The sequence below is a fragment of the Sceloporus occidentalis genome, unplaced genomic scaffold (assembly GCF_023333645.1).
Source record: "Sceloporus occidentalis isolate IW3139 unplaced genomic scaffold, rSceOcc1.0.p SCAF_5, whole genome shotgun sequence".
Taxonomy (NCBI): Eukaryota; Metazoa; Chordata; class Lepidosauria; order Squamata; family Phrynosomatidae; genus Sceloporus; species Sceloporus occidentalis.
In genome coordinates, this window is record NW_028316985.1 from 74,382,328 (window position 1) to 74,403,783 (window position 21,456).

The window sequence follows — 21,456 nt, forward strand, 5'->3', positions numbered from 1 at the left end:
GTATGACCTGGCAAATTACTGTTCATCCTGCAGATGTGACTTGTGTTGGAGAACTGAGAGTCAAGGCAGTCTGAGCCATATTGGAAAGCAGGTGATTTTCAACTCCAAGTCTTTATACCACTAGAACAAAATTTTGCAGATCATATTATTAATCCATCAAAGGAGGCAAGTGGATCCTGTCTGAGGGAGGGCATATGGGCAGAATATATCCTTTAAGAAAACCCATAGCAGAATGGATCAATGATATATGAATCAAAGAAAGATTATTCAAGGCCTGGACTGGGAAAATTTGCAATTGATTTTTACTTGAAATCATTTGGAAGCATGATAATAATTTATAAGAATACTTGAAATTATTTGGAAGCATAATATTTCTGCTGTGAATTTGCAGGTAATTTTCTTTCCACGGTTAAATTATCCTGCACATCAGAATGAATCTAATAATCTTTTGTAACCCATCTTGGAAAGGCTTTGTCCTGAAATGTGGCATAAGATATATTTGACTAAATAAGGAAAGCTCCAGTTGCTGTGTTTTTAAAATTGCACTGAGCTCTCAATATCCATGGATTGTTTCTCCACAGGTTCAACTGTCCATGGCTTGAAAATTTTCCAAAAAGATACAGATTCCATGAAGCAAACCTTGATTTTGCCATTCTTACAAAAGGGACACCATTTTACTACACCATTGTATTTAATGGGTCTTGAGAATCCACAGATTTTGGAATCCTGGAGTCAAACCCAGTAGATACCAAAGGCTCATTGTAGTCATCAATACTGATTTAGGATTGTTATGGCAACCCGTAAACAGATTTTGAAATGGAGTGAATAATGAGTCCTTTAATAATACCTTATCACTGTGATTCCAGCAAAGTGCTAAAAGGGTGAAAGTTTGAATTTTACTATTTGGAAATGGGCTTGAAGCACATCCCCTCCTCTAACGGAAAAGCAGGGCTTGCCAGGTCGAGGCAGTCAGCCACTCTGTGATACATCAGTGAAACCAAGCCTTCCACTAGAAGGGAATTGCATTGAACACTGACAGCCAATTAGCTTGGTAGCATTAAAGCATAGCCTCATTTTCATGCCCCTTCTGGGACATCTTAGAAATGCATTTCAAAGTTTTATAGCTTTCTCTGTGAAATTACCTAGAGTACTGTCTGATTGTAATTTTTGGAGTCATTCGTAAAAGAGTAACACCTGCATGGCTTCTAAAATTGTACCTTCATGGCAGTATCAACTAGTAATTACCATTCTGAGTCATTCTCTGCTGCTCATTGCAGCTTCCTAGTACGGTTTAATTAAAATTCTGTGTCCTAATCTGGCAACGATCAAGTGTTAAGAGCCAAAGACATGTCTTTGCTCGTGCTACTTGGAATACATTACTGTCTTTTTTTTTAATATGGCATCTTTCGGTCTCACAATATCTTTGTGCTTCACAACTTGTTAAAGACAGATGCAATATTTTAATCACTTTTAGCTTATAGGAGAAACTAGTAAGTTTATAGATGCTTTGGGCAAGATGTCAAGTGTTTTGTCCATTACTTATCACCAATGGTGTTCCTAGTATAAACAAAACAAAACAAAAAAACTGCAACCCAAATCATTATACATTAACAAGTAAGATGAAGTAAACTTAGGAAAATGTCCCCTTTTTACTAAATTATATCTGATACAAAATGAAGCATGCTGTGATATTTTGCACTATGACAAATACATGAACATAGGTCCCTTATAGATAGGACATAATCCTGTTCAATACCTGGAATGAAAATTGATTGTGTCAGTGCTGCAGCAGATAATTACAATAGCAAATAATTCCAGCAATTAAAGTGAAAAGATTGTGTGTGGAAGAAGTTGTATGGACCACAGAAGTTGGGAGTTTGGGTACTGTCATGAAATTAGATGTTCTTTCCATGATTTCCTGTTATGAAAATAGGACAGTATGAGCTTTGTCTTGCACTATCCCTCTCCCCCTTTCATTTCACACTGTGCGTGGGATGTTTCCACTTCTATTGTTGGAAAAAAACATTGTGTTTGATCTGTGGGAACTGTGGTTTGGTCCTCTAACTGTGGTTAATTCAAACAAGCCTGAATCAAACCATTGTCTAATCTGAGCCTTAGTGTCTTTAGGTTATGAAGAGCTTTTATATTCTCCCCAAAGGTGCTTTGTAATCTGTCCACCAGGGACTTCCCTTTGCTGTGTGACCATCTAGATGTCAGCCCAGATTTTACTCTTCCCTTTTTATCACACTCAAAACAGTGACTGAACATACTTAGAAATCACTCTCTATACAAAAGTTGCATGACTGCTAATTGTGTTTGTTCTGTGGGGCAAGCCTCAGTTCCCTTTAATGCAAAATACCTGGGAGTCAGCAGTATTTTCCAAGTGAGAGAGATGTTCCTGCCACAGGCAGAGCCTCTCTGCTCCCAAAAGCAAAGATTTAGCATTGTATCCACCAAAGGTGCTATGCTGGCACTAGCTATATGCTACAGGGAGAGGCAAGGAATTTACTGGATGTTTTCTCTAAACACATATCAGTCCTTAGCTGCTAGGTTGCTAGTTTTAGGAAGGAACATGACATAGCCTGTCTTATTATCAGTTTTGGATTAATGCTCCAGCTTGTAGATTAATGCCTCATGCATGGCTATCCAGATGATGTTGGATTGCAGCTCTTGTCATGCCTCACCATTGTCCATACTAATTAGGAAGAACAGTCAAACAAAAAATAGGAGTTGCAGACCAACAGTCTTGTAAGAGCCACATTTTCTCCACCACAAATATGTGTAGATGCAGTGTATGTGCAGAATCCATATGCTCACTTGCAAAAGAGAGGATTTATGTTGGGTTGCGAAAGAACAGGATTGGGACTGTTTTTTCTTTTTATGAAAGCACTATCTTAATGAATACACATAAACTGGTTTAACAGAACATCTGGAGGTGGTTTCAAAGTTCATTGTCTTGGGGTGCTGATGAAAAAAATTGGCCTCACCTTGCATTTTATTAACTGCAGAGACTCCACACTGACTGTTAAATCCACACACAAAAAGCACTAACCAGCCACACATTTCCCATTGGTGAACGTGCTTCTTTCCCCTTTCCCAGTATACATCAGCCTATCATACAATAGTCCTTATGGTTTGTCTATCAATCTTGGGATCCACTCTGATTGGATGCCTCCCTGTCCAATCCCTTTTGTCACCCTAGCAAGTGAGGGAGAGAACAGAACTAAATAAATTTGGATTTTTAAAAAATATTAAAATGTCCAGCCATGAGATCAACAGTGAGGGGTTAGACTGGAGCACCGCTTCTCTCTTCCTCACTCTCTTGCCTCAGTGTCACATTCGTGATTACTGCATTCACTCCTCCCCCCTTCCTCCAATTCTCTCTTCACCACCCCATCATTCACTGGTGATCTTCAGTGTATGGATGAGGAGGAAGGAGTGTGTGAGATCTCTGCATGGCCAAATGAATGAAGAATCAGTATTGGGGGTGGGGTGGTGGAAGAATTTGTATCATCTTAAATTGATTTTTAAAAGGCATAAATACCTAAATGCACCAGATCCGATCTAATTTTGGAAGCAAAGCAGAAACAATCCTGCTCAGTGGGAGACTGCCAATGAATACCAGGTTCTGTAGGCTATATTTCAGAAGAAGGAACTGGCAAAGCCACTGTGAGTATTCCTTGTCTTAGAAAAACCCTATGAAATTCATGTCGCCATAAGTCAACAGGTGACTTGATGGCACACACATGCATACAAACTAAAGCTTTGTTTTCTGAGGGCTTGTTCCTTGCAACTGAGATAAAGCTACCTTGTTTGGCTGCTGTTGACATGCTTTGTCTAAATTAATCTTCAGCCTAGACATTATAGAGACTACTGGCTGTGGAATTCACTGCTGTCATCTCATAAAGGGCCCTATCAGCTTTGTAATAAATAGAAATAAGTCTGAGGTGTCAAGGGACTTCTCAAATGAAAAACCAAATGTTATGGCTTTCCTTGTAGTGACTTTTTTCTTTTGTCAGGTGGGGCCTGACAAGCCTAGTTTGGCAATCCTGTACATCATTCCTCACATACCATCACAAGGCAGCATGTGCGACTCTTAACATTATCACGTGCCGCTTTTCCCACAGTGCTTCTTAAAACATATTTTCTTGACAATATTTTAAAATCTTACACAGATTTTGTGCCCTTTTGTTCAATCTGTTATTAAACAGTTTGGTATCACTACAATATGAACTTTGATATTTGGAAGAAAAATAAGTGTAGCAGTTTGGTTGTTGTTGAGACCATGTGTGGGAGGGATTGGAAACTGACTTTTAACTTGCCCCAAAGAAGTAAACAGGAAGAGCCAAATGCCAAGGAGGAGAGGAGACACTAAAAAGAAAAGCCACAGAGAATATTTTTGAGATATTGTCCCCAAATAGGAGTCCCAATCTAACAGCTTCCCAAAGCAGTAGATAGTGGATGGGATGGTGGAAAAGTTATGTTGGGATTCTCTTCTTCATATATGCAGAGCTTGTCAGTTCTTGTTAAAGATAAAAACAGTCTGGTTGCTTGCATTACAGTGCTGCAAACTGAGACTCAACTTCAGCTGAGAGAATGGGAGAAAGTTTGCCAGCTTGGTTTTTATTAATGCACTTTATGTAATTTTATCTTGCCATTTCTTAAAAGGTCAATAATTAATTTGCTCACTCCATCACATACAGTACAGGCAGCATCCATCAGTTTTGTTTTGTTTCTGATATGAATAAATCAGTGTTGCTGTGTATTACATTTTATTTTGATTTATTCATTTTTAAAATATATTATCAATCTTTTTGCCAAATGGCATTCGAATTAGCCTTATAAAATGCTGCAAAAGTGCAAAAAACAGTGACTGTTTAATAGCAGAAAGTCTTAAACCAGGCTTTTAAAATCAAGAAAGCTTGATTTTGTGTATGTATGAGAGAGGATTTGTATATGCATTCCACTTTTTGGTACCCAATTCCTGAGTGACTGTTTTGTTCCTCACTTGGTTGATGGACCTAGTCATTCTAATGAAAAACATAGTAAATCCTGCAATTGTCAGGGGTTCCCCTTTGCTAGAGGGGATGTTTTGGTCTGATTACTAGCCAACATATCACAAGGGGGGATTTACAGGTTTTATAGTGGTGTGTGTGTGTGTTATAGTGGTGTGTGTGTGTGTGTGAGAGAGAGAGGGGGGTATACTTGCTGTCTTAACCAGCACAGATAGGACAGGGAATGGGGAATTTTATTTTTAAAGGATATTATTAACCTTATTATTATTATTAACCTTTATTTATAAAGCGCTGTAAATTTACACAGCACTGTACATACAATCTTTTTAATTGGACGGTTCCCTGCCCTAAGGCTTACAATCTAAAAAGACACGACACAAAAGGAGAAGGGGAAGGGGATGAGGGCCAACAGTTCTTCTCTGCCTCCGAGGCCTGGATCAGGGGAGATGGACTGGAGGGAGGACATAGCAATACAGGAAATGATTCAATAAAACAGGCAACAAAGGAACATCAAATAGCAAGTGACAATTATGCAATGCCTAATAATAATCCAGATGTAGATTATGACAATTTGATAATTAGGGACTGAAAAGTTGTTTCATCAGCAGTAAATAATACTGATAACAGTAATCACAAATCGCCTATGTGTGTGTGATCTAGTATGAAATTATTAAATAGAGTGCATATTTTGTCTTAATCCAGGAATTATTTTTCCAAAATGTGAATCTCAAACTTTCTTATTGGGTTAAAAATCTATTCCCATACCCTGTGTTATGGCTACATGACTTGCCTCATAAAGTCACCAAAATGTAGTTGCTTTTAACAGGGATGTCTTTGCCAGGTTTTTGTTTCTGGATTGAGCGCTGGTTCTAATATATTTTTTTCTGCCAAAACACTAATTTTCAAAGAGCATATTTGCCTTGTTTTCCTTTCTCCTAACTTCCAGGGAAACAGTCTTAATGTGTTTTTTTTCTTTTACTGCTCTGCCCTAAATCAATTAAGCTACTATTTTGCAGCTATAAGCAGATGGTGGTTGACGTGACACATGTAATCAAGAAAACCTCTGAATTAATTTGCTACTTTGAATGGCATGTAGGACAGTGCCAAGAAAAATAAGCTTGATAATTCCATTATTTGGGTAAGTTGAGTGACATATGTGAATTCCTAGACAAAAAGTATATTTTTCTGGGGATGGGAGAAAGACAGAGAGAGGTGTATTGATAATTTCTTCACTAAGCAGTATATCTAGGAGTATTTTTACTTTGCATAATTATAGCACATTTACCTGCCATGATCCTGGACTTTGTAGTTAGGTGAGGGGCTAGCTATATCTGACTGAGAATTATATTCTTAATTATAGAATGGAACCATGGCAGTTAAAGCATTCTCAGGATAGGAAGGGCTGCAGGGAACTTTGTCACCTTGGAACTTTTCATTGAAGTCAAGTGGCTAATCTTATTAATAAAGTGATTTTGGCATAGACCAGCCTTTTACAGTGTGGTATCCTTCAGATGTTTTGTCCTACAGCTCTCATCTTTGCTAAGCAATAAAGTTAAAGATGATGGGAGTTATCATCCTAAAAATCTGGAGAGCACCATGTTGGAGGAAAGATGTCATAGCCTATTGGGATTTGTACAAAGGGGTTTGATCCTCACAGGCAAGCTAGCTGGCTTTTGAAACTGAATATTGACTGTAGTTCTTTATGACTTCACATTTTGGAAGTAAGAGTGAAGGTATAGAAAGTTCAATAGCTTCCTGCAGGCTCAGGGCATTACTTCTTCCCTCAGAAATGCTTTCCAAGCAGCAAGGCTTGGAGATGGACATATTAGTCGAACAATATCTTGAAGTTAAGCAGGATCAGCTCTGGTTAGCACTTGTATGGGAGAACACCAATGAATATCAGATGCTGTAAGCTATGTTCAGAGGAAGGAAATGGCAAAAACACCTTTGAGTGTTTCTTAGCTAAGAAAACCCTATGAAATTCACGGGGATGCCATAAGTGAACAGGTGACTTGAAGGCACATACGCACAGATACAGGAAATCTCTCTTGGAACTTGAAATGTACCAGCACTCAAACAGTTTAAGTGGCTTTTTTTTCCCAGTGAACTTGACCTGGAAACCAAAACTCTTCGTTGCCTTGAACATGAAGCAAACATTGTAGTCTTTGGAAGAAAGGCAGAAAAGGCTTGTGCTATCTTTTTAAGGGATTTGGATTGATCAGCTCTGTTTCCTGTATTGATTTTGTCTCCTGAGTGGAAACTGCCTTTATCGGAGAAAGGACAAGGAAATGCCAGTCTATCTAAACTGTAGGCAATGTGGAATATATTTCAAAATTTAGGGTTCAGATTATGATCTCAGTCCTGCTGTTGATGGAGAAGTTTGAGAAAGAAGGGACACTTACCTGGTTTCCACTCTGCAGAAATCTGACACCCCTTTAATTGGGATTTGTAGTTTGGTGAGGTTTTCAGCTGTGGTGCTTCAGCAAACTACAAATCCCAGGATTCCACATGGCAGTTAAACATTTATGTAACTCTGGCTGATTCAGTGGGTCTGCTTTAGTTGAGGCTAGCAATTGGATTTGGATACACATTTTAATTGAAAATCATATCTACTCTGAAGTATGTTACTTCCATTTAATTATACTGTAGCTTCCAGGAATTCTGTTGCAGTTGTAAGAGTTTAACATCATTCTGTGTGAAACATGTGAACAAGCTCAAAGTGGCAGAACCAGTTGTTGAATCATTTTTTTATTCTATTTTAAAAATACAAATGAGAAGTAGGAGTTAAAAAATACACTGATGAACTGGAACTGAACCCAAACTTACAAGGATTTGACTCTTTGAATAACAGAGGCAGATGCAGTGAATCTTAAAGAACTGAAGATTTAAATTGTATGTCTTAAAGAGGCATTAAGAAAAAGAAGCATTTAGACTGATAAGTGGGACCTATAGTAAAATGCTGCAGTGTGGAGAGCCAGAGTTCACAGTGCCAGCCAGCTAACCTTATAAGACAAACCAGGATACCTCATTCCATATCACATTTTCCCCAGTTTGCCATTTTAAAAAATATTTTTCCAAAGATCTTTATGCTTCTACAAACTTTGAGGTTCTGTATTCTAGGACTCTGGAATAGAAATCTGACCTACCCGTCGTTTCCTATCACACATTTTGCAGACATTGTAGATTGCTCTAGACAGGATCAAGGTAGCTTCTATTAATGGTGCATGTATACCAATGTAAAAGACATAGCCAAATATATACAAACCAATATGTTTGTTTTTATGAAACAAACTGAATACTTTACAAGTTTTGGGAAGCTTTCATATCTACCCCCCCCCACCTCACATTTTTACAGCAAAATAAAATAAAATAAAACATAGGTGTATTATACATTCTCATATAGGAGTATAAAACTGGGATTAACTCCACTTGCTGGAGTTCCTAAAGATGTCAGGTAGTAGCCATCTTAAAAACTATGGAGTTACTGTGTAATTGTCTAAATAATATTTGCCCTCCTTTCCAGTTCAAATTAGGGGCTCATGATGTTCGCTAGTGGGTGACATTATACTTGTGATCTTAAATCTGGTTTTTCTTACTGTACCTAAAGACATTCTAAGTGTTTGTACAGTTTGTACAGTAGTCAGTCAGTAGTCATGTTATTGTGTACCGTTTGATAGTTTATGGCTCCCCTTAAACTCATCTTGGGCACTTCATAACTGAGCAAAACAATTTAGTCATAGTTCAAACATTCATACTTCTTTTTTGAATAACATGGGAGGGAAAATCCACCAAGCCCATAGTTTCTTCTTCAGAATAGTTCATCCTACATCAATATTCTCTCTCTCTCTCTCTCTCTCTCTCTCTCTCTGTGTGTGTGTGTGTGTGTGTGCATGTGTGATGGGATTTGTATATTTCCTTGCTCCCATTCCCCTCTGGTATTCTGTCTACTTCAGCCATAGAGGTTTATTGCACTCCTAAAAGCAAGGGGACACTAATGATCCATGGTGTTATATTACGGGTAAAAGGCAGCAATTCATAAATTACTGGTGCCTATATTGAAAAATATGCTATGTGCCACAGAATTATGGCTCATTAAATTATGGCTCATTTGCACATAACTATCATTCCATATATATATAGTGTTTGACTGCATCTACATTGCAGAATTAATGCAGTTTGACACTGTGTTAACTGCCATGGCACAATGCTATGGAATTCTGGAATTTGCAGAGAAAGATCTGGTACCACAACAAACTACAAACCCCAGGGTTCCATAGGATGGAGCCATGGTAAAGATAAGCAATTACAGGGGTTGTTTGCACAGGTACAAAATCGTGTCCTCACCCCAAGGCCAGTCCTGCCTGTTTGCATGATGCATGGTTACTTCCAGCAGAATACTGCAGGGCAATTAAAATTTTAAAAAACATAGTTATTGGCTTATAAGTATTGATTACAAAAGGTACTAGAACTGAACTGGTTATGTGTATATTTTGCAGGCTGCTAAGTGCTCTTTTATTAATTACAGAGGTTCATCAGAGTGGGAGGCTACACATTCCTGGATGGAGTGGCTTAGTGGTCTGTCCTAGACATCTGCAAAAGGAGCAGGCTCCATCTTAGGCAAGTATGCACTGTACGATCTCTCTCTCTCTCTCTCTCTCTCTCACACACACACACACACACACACACAACTATTATTCATTTTAATGTCTCAACAGAACAAACAATAGACATTAACCATTCTACCATAACATGGTTTTCCTGTTAATTGTATCAGCCCTAATGACACAGATAGATGTAGCTGTCATGGCCCTATTTACTATGAGAAATGTACCACACATCTGCTGTTCTGAACCAGTGTGCCATGCTTTCTTCTGGCCACTTTGTATGTATCTTTCTGACTTTTGTTGCTTCAGAACAAGTAGTTCATTTTCTCTGTTTACAACTGATATAATGCCAGAGACAAAGAACACTTCTGTACACTACATCCTTGAGATACTGCAGTGCACTGGGTAGGAGTATTATGATCTCAGTATGGAAACACAAACAGGTAGTACCAACAAATCAGGATTTAAAGAAATGAACTGAGTATGTTCACAGTTTGGCCAGGGTCTGTGACATCTAAGGACACTTCCTGAAAGACAGCATAGGCATTTTAATTTTAACTTTATTCTTCAAAATGCTTTGATGGGATAGAATAATGACAATGTGGTTGAATTGATATTTTTTTAAAAAAAAGAGAGGTAAAATAAAGAACAACAGACAGAGAAAAATCTACTGTTCAACACCTCGGGCTGTTTCCTTTTGATAGATATACATGCAATTGAACTTGGGTTAGTGGAGGAAACTGTTTTTAAGATGATGATGTTTCTTCTGGCATAAAAATCTTTCAGGATTTATGTTTGTTCAAATGCTCTTTGCTCTTTCCTTGAAGGTTCCATTGTTTTCCCCAGCTGTGTTTGGATTTCATAGGAATTCAGTGAAATATTCAGGAAATATTGTCTGACTAGGTTTTTTATCTCCTCTGTTTTCTTGGCTAGTTTATTTGAATCTGATCAAAGCCAGTGCCTGCCAGAACTTTTGATTCAGCACCTGACAAAAGGTCCTGGCATTGCTATGCTTCTTTACACTTTGAAATAATATCCTGTCTGTGGCTATGTATTTGAATACACATGTTCCCCTGTGATGTGGCTGGACAGAATGCCAATCTGTTTTTTTGGGGTTTTTTTACAATGCAAACAAACCACCATTTTAAAGTTTTCCTGGAGTGGAAGTAGGATATATTGTTGTATTTTTACCTGACATAATTTACTGATTTCTTGCTAAGTGATACGATCTGGTATTGGAAAAATATCGTCTCAGGCCCAGTGAGAAATGAATTCTGGCTTTTGCTAATGGATTTCTATTTTAATAATGTTGGTGAGTTGTGCGTTTATGTATATGTTCGTATGCGTTCATCTATGCTCTGTAGTTTTAGAAGCCTTGGGGAACTGGGGAGGTATTAATCCACATTTTTAAGGATGCTATATGAAATCTTGTCATGATTCTTCCTTGACCGGCCATTGTTTCCTTCTAGCATAAGTGCATTGCTGATCCCATTTGGGACACCCAAGAAGGAATGGTAATGGGCAGAGGGCGGAACATACCCATCCCATCCCATGGCTTAGTGGCAAACTGCTATTGTTTTTTCCCTCTCGGTGCTCACGATCGGTAAGTGAAGATACCGGCTCATTAAAACCAGTGGATTCAAATTTCCCGTGCTCTACAGTGATCCCTTTAAACCACCGTGCAACTGTTTTCATCTTCTACCAGTGAATTAGTCCCCTTATCTGCACCGATTCCTGATGCCCGGATGTTGCCAAAGTCAGGGAGGGGGGGTCTTTTGGGAACATGGTGTGGCTTGTGGTTTTTTCCTGGATGGTTCATCTTTTTTGGTTAGCTGCTGTTCAGCCTGTGTTAAAAATGATTGTCATCCTTCTAAATAATAAGATTAATAGTTTTGTACTCTTGGATCAATCATTATCATTAGAAGTAGAGGTGGCCTCGTGGTTGTATAGCATTGTTTACAAGACAGAGAGGAAGGATAGAAAGATACAGCCTTGGCTGCATCCACACTGCAGATATAATCCACTTTGACACCTCTTTAACTGCCATGGCTAAGTGTTATGAAAATCTGGGAATTGTAGTTTATTGTGGCATGAGAGCTCTCTGACAGAGAAAGGCAAATGCCTCAAAACTACAATTCCCAGAACTCCATGGCATTGAGCCATGGCAGTTAAAGCGATGTTAAACTGGATTATTTCTACAGAGCTAATGCTGCCCTTCTGTGACTTATTTCATGTTCAGATCACCTCTGTTTGGATTACGTCAATGAATTATCTTTGGAATCACCTTTGAAAATCACCCTTCAAAACAGAGTGGCTAGACTATTACCTCTGACTGGCTAGTATGATAGTGTTTGCCAGTGCTGAACACCTGCTCTGGCTACTGAACTGTTTCCAATTCAGAATTTTAGCTTTAAAATACTAAGTTACTTAAAGCCTAGTTAGAAGGTACATCTCCCCATGTTTACCTGAATCACAAGATCATGCCTCTTGCCATGGAGGAGACAATGTGTGTGACTTTAAGAGGCCTTTTTAGTTTTAGTGCCCTCTCTGTGGAATGCTTTCCTGAGAAAGAATCATTGTGAAAGAAGGCATTTTGCTCTTTTCAGCAACAGGTGAAGACATTTTTCTTATCTTAGGCATTTTAAGGACCTTATTAGTGTGTTTCCTTTTATAACCTCTGCTGTGGTTAGGTAGTTTTGTTTTTTTGTGTTGAGAGGGTGGTTTTTTTGGGGGGGTGGCTTTGCTTTGCTTATGTCAGTGGTTTTCATTTTTCACTTTTGTGCCGCAAAGGGTTTGCAGGTGTGCCACATCAGTGAGCCACAAATAAAAGATGAGAAGTGCTACAAAGATTGAAAACCTCTGGACTTGTTTATATATTTTCCTTTAATTATAAACACTCTGGGAATTACATTATATTATCCATTTCTCCCTCCTTTCCCCCATTTATATGATTATTCATGTGAATATACAACACATTGCCCAATTTTGGGATATGGAAAGTCTAGATGTAAAGAATAGGGAAGAATTGAAAATATTCAAAATAAGAGAGAGTATGTATATATGTATGTTTATTGTTTGTTTTAATGATAAAATTTTTATAATAATAATAATAAAAAGAAAACCTCTGGACTAAGCATTTGTTTGACTTTTTAAAAAGTTATAGGTATTTATGCAGTTGGGATATCTCCTTTAAATGACAGATAAAGGGATGATTCTTTTCACCTTACTCCTTTTCTGGCTTCTCCACTCTCCAGTCAATGGCAGAGGGAAGTGTAAGAGGCATGTATGCAAGCCTGATGTGCATTCACACTGAGGGAGTGGTGGTGAAGGAGCATGGGTTGCTTAGAAGATGAAAGTCACCTTCTCACTTTCCTTGCCCTAAGATAGCAGCAGATGCTTCCCTTTTGCCTCAGTAGCTCTCCATGAAAAAGGAATGGAAGGTGGTGGAGAGAGATTCTCTGTGTGTGGGATATGCAGTAAGGAAGAAACTGGAGGAGGGAGTGGACCAGATGACAAATGGGTGAGGGAGTAATGCTGACTGGGGCTGGCAAGAAATATTTGTGGGAGCCAAGTCAGTGCCTTGCATTTCATGGGGAACTGCAGTGAGGGGAGGAAGGGAAGACGCTCTCTTGCCAACCCACATGGGCACACTGAATTTACTTTGAGAGCCATTGTTGTTCTCAGGAATGAAAAATGGGCAGGAAGAAGAGTGCCCGCATGGTGAAGGAATGGAGTAGTCTTGCCTTCTGACTCAGCTGCTGATCGGTTGCTGACTCCTCTAGACCAAGGGCCAGCCCCCATTTCCCATTTTGGTGCTTTTCATAATGCATCAGAAAAGTTTAGTTATTGAAGATCAAACACAATGTCAATCCTTTTTTATGGTCTCAGTTTGAAAAACAAGTAGTGCACCTTGACAATTTTAGCATTTTGTCAGTGTGCCATAAGATGGAAACGGTTGAAAAATGCTGGATTATGTGTTTACACCCTGCTGTTGACTTTAATTTTTGTTTACCCAGCTTGGTCTTTTATTATTGGTTTTTTTTTTTTGGGGGGGGGGGTTATATCTTATTGGGTTTTTTAATGCACTTGTACACCTCACAGAGAATACAAATTGTAAGGCAGTCTAAAAATACAATGCATAAATAAAACTCAAGAAGATGAACTGGCTTACGCTAAACAGAATATATGGTGGAAGTGAAGACTGGTGTAGAACTAGGCAATGAAGATTAGTTTAGGTGAGCTTTTCTCTGTGAAGAGGGTTAGAGAAATTTTCTTGATGGAGTGGTACAGTTTATGGATGCTGCAGTGACTGAAACACATTAAAATTAAAACAGGCTCAACTTTGAATCCTATGGCCATAGTTTCTGTTGTTGAGTTTTTCTTTACATTTTTGCTTTGTGTTGCTCCATTCTTCATAGGTTGAACCATTTCTAACTTCTTTGACTGAGGATTGGGTCCTGCCATCCTTCCCTCCCTTGTTTCTCTGTTTCTTGTTTTTCAGCACTGTTTGGATGTTGTTTCCTGTTTAAATGCTATTCTGCATCTATTTCAGATTTAAAGCTTAGGGAGAACATTAAATATCAGCACATGAAGCAGTAATAGTACATTTTGCTATAATATCTGGTGGAATGAAGACATGGGGTACATCTACACTGTAAAAATAATGCAATTGGATGTCACTTTTACTACTGTAACTCCATCCTATAAAATATTGGGGTTCATAGTTTTATGAGGTCTCAAGCCTTTTCTGTCAAAGTGTGCTGGTGCCTCACAAAACTACAAACCCCAGAATTCTGTAGGATGGAGCCATGACATAAAGTGGCATCAAGCTGCATTGTTTCTACAGTCTAGATGCATCCTGATGTAGATGCACTCATAATTGGGAGCATTCTTGGCTCAGGTATGGTATGGAATGGAAACAAATGTATACTGCTGGTGCTATGGGATATAGAAGGATTGGATACATTGTTTTTGTTATTGTTTTCTTTAAAAAAATCAGATTAACAAAGTAACTATGCCTTTTCACTTTTTCTATGGAAAGAGTTCAACTAGCAACTCATACTATAGGAATCGATGCTTTGTAAGGAGGGGGAAACACCAGATAAAGTGCCTATATAAACAAGTATATATGCTGTGAAAGTGAAATCCTAATTTTTTTAAAAGATCTTAACATTTTTTCTGTAGCCCCCTTATTGGGACAAAGGGAAGAGCTACATGAATAAATATTTTAAAATGTATTTACAGGGTATGTGTGACCTTGCTACTTAACTCTGTTTTGTAACACTGATTTCTTTATGTAAGTGAAGAATTGTTTTAGTTATTGTTGAATAGTGAAAAAGTAGAGGGATTTGGGGGGTTTTTTTGCAAATAAAACTGTAACAGCAAGTAATTACTACTTGTCCTTGGAATTTAAACATTTCAATTTACTTTTTAACATTAATGTTTCAAACTCTGTGTTCTGGACAATGAGTAGATTTACTCGACGCTAATATGAGGGAACTGATGGTGGGTGGCAATACACACTGCTGGGGATGTGTTTGATTCCTCAGCAGTCACATATGCATTGTGTCCTGGCTTTAATACATTCAGTGCTATTAGATACAGAGAGTCAGTTTAATAGTGTGGTTTGACTACAGTACAACTCTGAAGACTAGGGTTTGAATCCTCACTCAGCCATGGGAGCCCACTGAGTGACCTTGGCAAGTCACACTCTCTCAGCTTCAGAGAAAGACAAAGGTAAACCCCTTCTGGACAAATCATGCCAAGTAAACCACAGGGTAGGTTTGATTTAGGGTTGCCATAAGTCAAAAACAACTTGACGGTGCACAGCAACCATGGGAATGTTTCAGTATTATGTTATGCTTGTTAAAAGAATACCAAATACAGCCTTTATTTTATATTTTAAAAGATGACTATTTAAAGACAACTATTGCATGTTTAATTCTCATAAATGGCATTGTACCATACATGTGTGAGAATGGTTCTGTTTTGACTATGCATTTTGAGTCCATTACACACCAGCCAAACTTACGGTTGCCAAGCATGGCTATCCAGGGATCCTAAAGTGGCTGAAAGGGTTGCCAAAGACAGTAAGTTAAATATTTACTGGACTCATTCCAGAATGCTTGTTAGTAGAATTGTCAAAGAGGGAACTGATTAAAAATAGAATATTGAATGCTGACTAATGAAACAAAATGAAAACAGTGAAACTTCTTGACAGAATAGCTTTCCATCTCTAGATACAATTGCATGCATGTGTGTAATAGATGTATGTAGTCTTGTTCTTTCCTTTCTCCCTTTGAGGCACCCGCACATATATAGCCAGATATATGTACGGTCTGTGAGAGGTAATATGGTTCTGAAATGCATACAAATGAAAGCCACGGGATTTCCTTGATATTTCAAGAGACCATTGAGCATTTATTTTGAGATAAAAATACTTGATGCTGCAAAATCCAAGGAAACCACTAATAAGCTGAACTGTCATACCTCCTGCAGAAAAGTGTAAAACGGGCTTTTAAAAGTAGAGCAGTTCTCTATAAATGGAGATTATTTTTCACATCAGTTGCAACTTTCCTCCACAATTAATTGCTTTAATCCAGCAGTTTTGCTGCAAAGTAGAAAATGGTGAACTGTTTACCCTTTCTACTTTAGTCTAAGAATAAGAATAAGGAAGCAAATTGTATTTTAATGGGATTTTTTCCCTGGAAAGAGCTTTTTATCATGAAGGCTTAGGGGTGTTTCACCCTTCATACTGCATTGCCTTTTCCGATCTGTTATATTGAACAAGTCGTGCACTTAATTTAACTAAAATTTTGAGGTATGTTTATGGATATTTGCAAAAGCTAATCTGGTGGAAGCTTTGTACTAGCTTAAATGGCATTATTTTTATCACTGACATGGCATCCAAGTCCTAGAATCTTTTCCAGATTGTCTGCCTGTTAAAGGCTGACATACTAATCTTCCAGTGCCTGCCTGAAGGGAGACTTTGCCAAACAACCTGCTAACATCAGTGATACTTCATCAGATCTGAGGCTTAATTCTGCGATTTACCTACAACATGTAAGACACTTGAAAGAGTTGCCTTAGGTGGTAGCTGAAGGGCTACTGGCTTGGCTGTATTCTCATGCACCTTTTTTGCACTAGCCAATATCATGTCGTGTCTAAAAACAGTGGATAGGGAATGAAGAGAGCAAGATGAACCTGCTCTGTTTATCTTGTAATATTTCATCTCAGTTTTTTCTATTCACTGCCTCTCACCATGCAACAGTAGTTAGAATGGGATGTTTTATGGTGCCATCTGAAAATAGTTTCAAAGTGTCATTAGATGAACTGTTGCTCAGTGAAAATCTATTTCAAGATACAAGCATCATCCTATATGATGATCACTGACTTAATAAAATCCTGTGTTTGTGCTGATTTAGCAGCTGTGGCTGTATGCTTGGGATATAAGAAGTTTCACAGGCAGCCAGAAACAGGTAACTCTGGCCAGCCATCTGCTCAAGATATTTTGAAATCAGAAAAGTAACCATAGAGAAGGATGCCTTTATTCCTAGAGCTTTTACCTTTAACACTCTCCTTTACCTGTCATAATGTCTGGATTACACCATTTTACACTTGCCATCCTCTCATATACAAGGCTCTCTACATGCCAGAAAAACCCTTGTAAATTTTCTGACTCTTACTTTTTTTTCTTTATGGCCTTGCTCCTTAGTCTTTTTGGGGATATCTAAGCACCCTGGCAATCTTGAATAATCCTCATCCAAAAAAATTGTGCCTTTTCCCACTCCTTTATTGGGTTATTACATTCTTCATATGCCCATCAGTTCTTATCTGCAGAAGTAAAACATGTGCAATGTTGTGGTATGGAAAATGTCCCCTCTTGAGTCTCCTTTTGCAGTATCTGGATTGAGGATGGGGAATATCTAGCTCAGAGTGTGGAAAATGCAGTCAAATCATTCCTGAGTCCCCGTCTACCTTCCCAGAACTCAAAATACCTGGATTACTTATGATGGACAGTGTGACAACAGAAGCGGCATGAACCTGCTATACTACATGTTTGGTGTCATCTTTCCATTCTGCTCCCCAATTTCTCCATTCATTCTTCTTTTGCATGGACTAAATAGGTTGAGGGACCAGTGGGTCAGATAAGCCAAGGAACATTGTTGCCTTGTGTGTTTTCCTCCATGTTTCTAATGCTAAAGGGGAAGACCTAGGATTGCCCTGAGTCCCCTGTCCCAGAATTGCCTAGACAGGATGGAAGAGATCAACCTTACTGTTTCTAACCTGTCTTTGGTGATCTAGGAGGTCCCAACTTCAAAAGGTAGTAAACATGAATGTGTGTCATCAGAATAGGGCTGGTATAAGTTCAGTTATGCATAGGATTCCTATATGGGCCTAGTAATGCTTGCTTTTCAGAAAAAGTGTAATTGACAAATGCCAGTTTATTTCTATTTGAATATGTACTAAATTTGCCTAGTGAAACTCAAGGAAGTTTTGGTTCTGAAGAACAGGAAAATGTGGGCTTTAATTTTCTGCTGTGCTTTAGTTGTGTGCTTTTGTTTTGTTTTTTAAAGAAAATTTGCCTACTATTAAGTGTGTGTATATATGTTTATTTTATTTTATGCAAGAGTGTGTGTTCACTCCTGAGAGGGAAATTATGTAGATTGCAATCTTCTGAAACATCTCCAGTGTTGTCCCAATTACAGGTTGTAAAACTTAGAGGACATGGCCAATTTGTGCTACTTGACTTTCACAGCTGAACCACTTCAGGTAGTGGGTGTCAGCTGGATTTTAAAGTATTGAGGTTTCTGTCTTTTTCAGGAGACATAGTTTGTTTTCATTTTGAATTCATGTATTGCTTGTTAACAGTTAATTATTGTTTTTAAGAAGAGGATGATGGTAGGGGGTATGCCTTTACTAGCTGCATTTTAGGATAGAATTATATGATTGAATGCAGAGCTGATTAACGTTTTATTATGTTTTGGGCAGACATACTACAGTATTATTTTTTATTCTTATGGATAACTAGGAACTTGATATAATAGTTTGTCTTCTTTCCCTGTGTTTCAGAAGATAACCATACCTGTCTACCGTATTAAAATTGCAGAAATCCATGAACAAGATCTTACCATTTTACCTATTTTTTTAGTACTTCATTCCAACAGACCTAGGTTCTGAAAAAGTTTCATATCTGAAATACAATCAAAGGAGTTTATCAGACAAGGGAAATTGGAAGTATAATCCAATGGCAATCTGAACACCATCATGGAGTTTAACGTTATTGCGTGATAACCCACTACACGCTAATTCGGGCAATGGGAAGTCAGTCTGAACGCAATCATGTGGTTTCACATTATTGCGTGATAGACCGCCACACGCAAATTTGGGCAATGGCATGCTATTTTCGGGCAATGGGAAGCCAGTTCAAACGCAATGTGCATTCACGTAATTGCACAAAACTAGCAACTTTAAATGAATGTGTTCTGCCCCCACTTTCTTTTCATTCGAATTTAAGAGAAATTCCTCCCATAAAAACTCCAAAGTTAACTTTTGTATTGGAGTAAAGGACTCTGCTGTCTTTTCTGTAAACAAGGAGGGACATTCTTGGATCAATGAGCTGCTCATTCCTTGCAGAAGGTTAATTTATATAACAGTACCTGGTAGCTTCCCTGACTGTAGAAGCTGAAACATGTGCTGTAGATGTTAACTGCAGGAAACCCTTGGATTACTGGGAAATATCTGTAGATACATGTCTTTTGGAATGTCTCTTGAAACATGAATAAATGATTCACCTTTTCATACTTTGGCAATTTTTACAGTTAATTAATCTTGGTTCGCCTTAGGTAATACTGCAGTCTACGTCCCATTGAAAACAACTGGGAAAAGGTTAGGTGTATCTTGTTTTTAGAGGAAGATGGTCACAACTAATTTCAGATCAGTGAGTCCCCCAATGTCCAGTGAGATAAATGTCAAAATATTTGCAAAGAAAAAAAAAGTTATTTCTCTCCTTTCCCCACACAAGTCTATCAACTCTTTTTTTGTTGCGGCAATTTTCCATCAATTATGCATTTCACCTCCATGAAAGACAGTAGTTTAGCACTTTTTATGAATTTACTTTTGGTATGCTTTAGCTCATTAGAATTGATCAGCTGCTGCCTCATCAACACATTAAATTATGCTTTTAATGCCTCTGTTCTTAATTTTATTTTTAGACCCAATTTGCAGCTGTTACTCTGTTGGATCAGTGACTCTTAATAAAAATTCAGAACAGGTTTTGATTATAAAATTTAATGTCTCCCAAAAAGTCGTTAAGATTTAATGTGTCAAATCTGTACCTCTCATTAATGGGCATTTAAAAACATATGCACCTGTGCAATTGCTAGGCAGAGAGGGTAAATCAAGAACGTTATCTTTTGTTTTGCAGTACTTCTATTAATATCCCCCCCAAAGATATATTGTTAGCCTGGGGAGGGGCTAACAATAATTCTTGACTCCCTAATGAAATTTTCTTTCAGACTCCAAATTCCTAACATTGCAGTAACTTAAAATATCAGTTGAGCTTATAGCCAGTTAGGCATCCAGAGAAAAGGGCCAGGCAGGGTTGCCAAGGGAATGTGAACACAACAAATATAAGTTCTAAATCTTAACAATTTTCAGTGCCTTGCCATCTGCAGTGCTAGATTTGAGGACTGAAGGAAAATTTCCAAGTTGGAGAGACAGATTTCTTATCTGAGAGTTCAGTGCCCTTATTTTGCTGACCCTCATAGCTGTACCCCTTATGTACATGTAGTATGGTATCACATTATGCATTTTTCTGTCTCCACATTATTTGATGGTAGGGATGAGGAAACGGTACAGGGTGATGCTAACAGCACTGATAAACATGCTTTTACACGGAAAGGGAATGAAATAGATATCAAGTGTCCATTTTTGGAGGTAGTCCTGTCTCAGGCATAAAGACTTGCTCAGTAGGATAGTAGTCATTATCTTTTGTGGAAGAGGGGAACCCAGATGCTTCTAGTCATTTCTTCCCAAATTGTTCAGACATTTTCACTGAACATAGTGTTTTAGCCTGAAAAACAAATCTATCCAAATGTTTGTTTCTGTTGTACTAATTGGATACCATTTCTGCTCACAGAATACAAGATGAAAGTTTTCTTAGAACAAACTAATGCTGTTTCAATTAACCGCTTCAATAAAAACACAACTGTTCTTCATATTTCCAGAATGGGGCACACATTCCTTATTAGACATTTTAGCCTGAAGCTTGATTTTAAACCTGTGCTACATTCGGCACTATATATGCTCCACAGCAAACATTAGCCATAGTCATTTGCACACCCAGTGGCAAGTGTGGAACCTCACTTTAGCAAGAATGATCACAGACCCCATTTTAGTTGTTAAAGTTGAATAGACTTTTTCCACATTGTAGCCCTGGATCTAGACATAAGTCAACTTGCCTGCTGCCCAATGTCAGCCATTCCATAAGTAGATCCACCTGTCACCCAATGGAAATCCATTCACTGAGTCCACCTGTTGCGTAGTGCTGGAAATACAGACATAGGAATCCAATCAGACAGAAGCCACAGAGTAGTTCCCCTGCTACCTGACATGAGGCAGCACAATCTACCCCAGTTGTTTAGAATAACCCCAAAACTGAGGGAAGGTAGGTAGAGATTATTGAAGCTGCCTGTTGTGGTGGTGTGGGAAGCAGCTTATGTGGGCTAGGAGTGAACCTGAGTGGGGCCTTCACCTGGTCCTAAGCACACACACACACCCCCCCCCCAAGCAGGCAACTAGGTTGGCCTTCCTGTTCCATACCAAAGCCCAGGAAA

The 21,456-nt window shown here is 38.4% G+C and overlaps 1 protein-coding gene across 3 annotated transcripts in view; it reads left to right on the top strand.

Annotated features, from left to right (window-relative positions):
* Positions 1-21,456, top strand: part of LOC149312328 (plexin-B2-like) — a 377,818-nt gene that overhangs the window by 54,910 nt on the left and 301,452 nt on the right. For 2 of the 3 annotated variants that reach the window (XM_089524408.1, XM_089524409.1), the window contains exon 2: positions 9,541-9,632. The exons of the other annotated variant lie outside the window; for it this stretch is intronic. The gene's annotated coding sequence lies outside the window, so the exon portion shown is untranslated. The remainder of the gene's footprint in view (positions 1-9,540; positions 9,633-21,456) is intronic. 3 annotated transcript variants of the gene reach the window in all.